Here is a 5,886-nt window from a genome sequence, read left to right as displayed (position 1 = left end):
TGCAATATGAAATATTTGAATTATCTAAAAATACTCAAGAAAGACCTTCACCGAAGTACCACAAGAGGCTGCTGTGATTTACACGTAGCAGCATCACAAGTTCATTAAACACACACTTATTCCATACATTTCAATTTTCTAAGTTTACTCTGAGAAGGCTCAGGACACCTAGTAAAATAAAACATTATCTTCTTCTACTCTCGCTCATTCCTAGTAAATCCCAATAACATCTACTTATAATAAGTAAATCATCAGAGAGAAAGAAGATGAGTAGAAATCTAGCATCTGAGCGTCCATGGTGATCTGGAAATGAGTTTGAAAGGCAAGCAAGTAAGCATAAGAATAGAGGATGGCAACCCGTAGTTCGCAGGCATGATGGTAGAGGAGCTGGGATTTTTCAAAGGAATTCCATTTACTCTGTGTTTGTGGACAACATACCTATATCTATGGGGGCGAAAGGGCTGTCTAAAATCTTCTCAAATTTTGGTGTGGTGCTGGATGCGTATATCCCAAAAAGAGAAGAAGATCAACAGGATCCAAATTTGGCTTCATTAGGTATGATTGTCTGGCAGCGGCTGATGTAGCTCTACAAAAAGCAAATGGCCTTTGGTGTGATGACAAGGCGCCAAAGATCAAAATGGTTGAGTTCAGAAAAGAGGAGGGTACAAAACAAAGCAAGCCACATCTAGTACAGTAGAGGTGGGATCAGGAAGGAAATCACACTGTACATGACCACTATCAGGGGAGAAAGCCATATGCTGATGTGGTCCGAGATAGGGTGATTCAATCCAACTCAATTCGCACTATTAAGGTACAGAAAGCTGGTAATGGATGGTTGTGTGAAGCGCAGTGATCAGACTAAATCCAACTACCTCGGTTGAAGCTTTTAAGGATGAATTACAGAAAAGAGGTCATAGAGACATCACAGTTCGAGTAGGAGATGGCAAACAATTAGTTCTCTCTTTTCGATCAATGGAAGCTATAAAGGAAAAGCTATTGATCATGAAGGACTGGCTCAAAGATTGGTGTGAATCGGTTGAAGAATGGAAAGATAGAATGGTCTTGGAATAGGTGAGGCAGGTGTGGTTAAGTTGCTATGGTGTGCCACTGGTCTTGTGGAACAACAACACATTCAGTAACATAGTAGAAAGTGGGGAGAGGTTATGGAACTGGATATAGACACAGCTAACCTGACCTCTTTCCATTGTGGAAAGGTAAAGGTTGCAACAAGATGCATGGGAAACATTAATCACACAAACAACCTAGATTGTAAAGGTGTAATTTATCCAGTTAGGATTTGTGAGGAACAAATCATAGTCACTCAAATAGTGAAAGAACACTGTATATGCCAATCTTTTATGAGGAATAATGAAGACAGCTACAGCTCAGAGGAAGAAGATGAGATTATTGCAGATCAGGGCACCAAACAAGAGAAAGAAGAAGAAGATGTGGGAGTACAGATGGGTGATGAGGTGGTTAAAGGCTGTGATATGGAAGCAGGGGACGGTGGATGAATGACACAGAGGAGGATGCCAACTTGAAGGAGGTTTCGGTGGTAGAGGAGACAGAAATGATGGAGAGAGGGTCAGAGGTAGGCATCACAAGTGAAGTGGGCTCAGGAAAGAGGCTTTGTAAAGGGGCGTCAGAGAAGAATGGCACAAGCAAGGAGGGTAGTCGTAGAGTTGATGATGAGGTGGTCACATCTAGGTTTATCAGAAGCATGAATGGGTCTGTAGGGAAGCAATAAGGAATTAATCTGGAGGTGGAATTAAATAGGGCCCATGTTGAGTCAAGTTGGGATGGGTCGGCCCAAGGGGTTGTAATACTAGATACTTGGGCTGATGATAGCTCTCAATCTATTACTGAATCTATCCATGGTGTAACAATTCAAAAATTTAAATTATCCCTTAAATTTTATTATAAATTAGAAAAATCCTAAATGTTTAATTAAATATTCTGTGAGAGTAAAATAAAATATTAAATGTTATAGATATATGAGAAGTGTAATTAAATTAGGAATTATATATTAAAAAAAGAAAAAAAAAGGATAAAAAGAAGAGGTGTATAATTAGTTTAAGATTTGGGGCAAAGTAGAAGCATTTTAGATAAACATAAAAAATAAGTATGAATTGATGACTTAATGGCTAATGAATACGAATTAGACACGTGGCAACCGCGTGGCTTGGTGCCCACGGTTGCTTTTCTATATAAGAGGGAATGTGCTCAGGATGTGCTGAAGATCAAAAAGGAAAACAAATAAAGAGAGGAAAAAAAATACTTGAAGTCAAGAAGGTTTTTGATAGTGAAAAGAAAAAGTAAGGTATTAATTTTAAGATGAGTTATATCATACCTTGAGCCACCATAATAAATTTTACGTATGTTTTGACTTACCATAATTTATTTTACGCAAGTTATATTTTATAAATTATATTAATATTTCAAGTACGTGGGTTATTTTCTGAACCCTATTTGCTTAATATGAAACCCATGGATATGTTTGTTTAACTTTTAATGATTGTTTGACTATGACCTTATATACAATTATGTTTTGTAACTACCACCACCGGAGTCCTATGCCTTGGGGGACTTAAATAACCATTGGTCTCTGTTTGGTCACTTTGTGGTCCTCGGTTGTCATAGATCTATTGACCTCTATCATGTGCGAAGCAAAGTGCTGTGCGGAGATAAGTGCTACACTATTGTGGGAGCCACCTCTTGAATCCGTACCTCTATATTGTTATGAATCCATTGACCTATGTTCTGACTGTCACTCCTGTAACCTCTGTTCTGTTCAGTACCATGGTTATGGTTATTTATTTACATAATCTCAGTTTTGCTGCTTAAATGATTATTTGTTCAAACTAAGTTATTTTAAATATTTTAGTTATATAACTATCCATGGTTATTTTGTGTCCCTTATGCTCTTGGTATAATATTTCTCACTCAGCCATGTGCTTATAGTTGTTTACCAATTTTCAGGAAACAGTGTAATTCAGAAATATTTTTTGGAAAGTCTTAGACGCAGGACTGCGAAATAGACACACACAACACTTTATGATATTTTTATATGTAAATATTGGCTTTTTGGTCAATAAATTTTATAATAAAGATCGAAGCTCCGATGATTATTTTGGTACCCTCCCTTAAATATTGTTTCCGCTCGTGTTTATTCATTTATTCCAGAATTGGTCGGAGGTAACTTCAATTACTGGCCATCACGATGCTTAACCCTTGGGTACGGGAAGCGGATCGTGACACATGGAGTGGGGCAGCCCAATGTAGACACCCTATTTTTGACTGCCCTTAAGACATGGGCGCCACTAATTGATCCCTCGATGATGAAAGTTATGCTACGCAAACGTTCGATTTCTTCAGTAAAAAGAGCTTCTAAATCCCAACCTTACATCCCATTTTGGACCAAAACAATTTTGACCAAAATTATTTTAGACCTCAAAACCTTCTCTTTCAAAAAATTTTTGAAAAAAAAAAAGTTTCTACGATGTTCCAAGGCTCGTATTTTGTTAAAAATTACACTTTTTGGTAAACTGAGCAAGGACAAAGTGGAAATAAATGAAAAATATGTGAACTCTTTGAAAAAAAATCTTTGAAACGTCTTATAAAGCTTTGGATTTGAAGAAAATAGGAGAGGAGGGAAGAAAACTAGTTTAGGAGAAGTTAGGCATGAATCCGGTTAGGACCAAAACTGAGCAGTCTTCACTAAAATAAACATATCTTTTTTCACACTTGCAATTTTGATGTGACGTTGCCACCACTGGAAAGTAGACTTCTGCGGTTTCAATTTAGACTCAAGAATGACTTGAAACGGAGTCCGGACGAGGGAGATATGCATGTTTGAAGTTGGGGCCAAAAACCAGATTTTGGCTTGCTGGCCACCAGTGGCCCACTAGTGGCCTATCGAGCACCACTGGTGTAAGAAAACTCAGATTTTGCAGATATTTTCCTCCAGTTGTTTCCACGAAGTGCCGGCTGTCCATTTGTTTACATTTCGACTTGAGGCTCTTATTTTCCTATATATAGAGGACCTCTCCTCTTGTTTCCAAGGTTAGGGAACATTTTAGAAGGTTAGAAATTTTGGAACAAAATTCTCTCTCTCTCCACATTTATCTCTCTCTCTCTTCAACCTTTGTACATACAAGTGTAGATACACTTCAAGTTTGCTTATCAACCCTTAACCAAAGTTGCTTATCTTTGGGCTTAGGTTACTTGGGACCCACTTTGAGCTCTAGAAGGTAGTCTTGCCTTGATTTATTGCCTCATTTGTGTCTTCCCTTCAAGAGGTATACTACTTACCTTTTAAACTTGTTTTGCATACTTGTTTTTCCATCTTTTTTCAACTGTTTTTGGGCTGATTTTGAGCTGTAAAAAACCTTGTTTTTGTGCCCTAAAGTTGGTGGTTTGAGGCCATTTTCAGTTAGGGGGTGGTTCACCCTTCTTACTTCTTTGTTTGTAAAGCTTTTGTACCTTTGTTCACCATTTTCAAACCAACTTTTGAGGCCCTTTCAACCACTGAATTTCAAAGGTTTTTTAGTGGCAAAAAACTCATTTTGAAGTCCAAATTTGGAGGGGTTAGCCTCCCCTCCTTGTGTCTTGTTTGCATGCTTAGTTAACTCCATATGTTGGCATGTTTTTCTAGCTTAACTTAGCTCAAGTCTAGCATGTTTTAGCCTCTAAAATAACCTGCTTTAGCTCTATTTTGGGCTGGTTAGCTCATTTGAGTCTTGTTTTGCATGGTTGTAGTGTAATAGTATTCACAAGTTGGTGTTTTTAGGGTCTTAGGCACCTCTTGTTTGGTTGATAGCATCTTTTGGTGTTATTTTTCACTCCATTTCAGCACTATAAACTCTGCAACCTCACTCTTTGCTTCACTCTTTCATTTGCTTTTAAGGGTTGTTTCAAGCTTGGGATCCTTTAAGCTTGAGATTGAAGTCATGCTTAATGGTTTAATCCTCTTTGAGGGTTTATTATCAACGGCATGATCTCTCTCTTGCCTTACATTATCCCTTGGTTGTCACTTCTTTCATCTTAGAGAACACTCACCCAATGGATAAATTGATTAAAGAATGATTTGGTAACTAAAATGTGTAAACAAAATTGGCAAGTAAAAGTGACAAGATAAGCATTTCTTTATGTTGCATTGCATGTGTTCAAATCGGACGTTAATTTGAACACAAAGAAAATCGGACATTTAATACTCAAAAGTGATGAAATGTGCCACTTTCCTACGTCTCCGTTACCCTTGATCATGCATGATAGGGTGATGGCATTTGAGTCTTGTTTTGCATTCATTGAACTTGTAGATATTGGTCCCATAGCCATCATGCATGGAAATTGCTTGATTGATGGTTTAAGGGCAAATTGCATCACTCCTTTGAGCTTGTGTTGATTATAAGGGGTGATACATGGTACAAACAACCTATGAGACCACCCCCTCTTTGCTCTATTTGTTCTCTTTGTTGCAACAAAAATGGTGTCTCATCAGTGGCCTACCAGCCATTACTAATGGTCGGCAACCCCCTAGTGTTGGACGACAATCCTCAGTGGTGGTCTGCCGGCCACTACTGATTTTTTTGGGCAGAGTGCTTGTGAAGTATGGCAAAGTTAATCTGGAGAAGGAAACAGAATAGAGGTTGTGCAAACAGAGGCTTTCAAGGGCAAACAATGGATGTTCTTCGGGTGGAAACCAAGTACGCATGCTGTAGACACCCCATTTTTGACCGACCTTAAGACTCAGACGTCACCGATTGAGCGCTTGGTGATGTTGCATAATGTGCTTGTTCAGAAGTTTCAGAGTCGCGGCCGTGAGCCCTGCCTCCGGACTCCCGAACCCTTTTCTGTGCCTTGTCTCGGTTTGCGAACCAGACTCGG

Source organism: Camellia sinensis, chromosome 10 (genome assembly GCF_055761805.1).
Source record: "Camellia sinensis isolate YWXY chromosome 10, ASM5576180v1, whole genome shotgun sequence".
In the NCBI taxonomy this organism is placed as follows: domain Eukaryota; kingdom Viridiplantae; phylum Streptophyta; class Magnoliopsida; order Ericales; family Theaceae; genus Camellia; species Camellia sinensis.
This window is presented reverse-complemented; position numbering follows the sequence as displayed.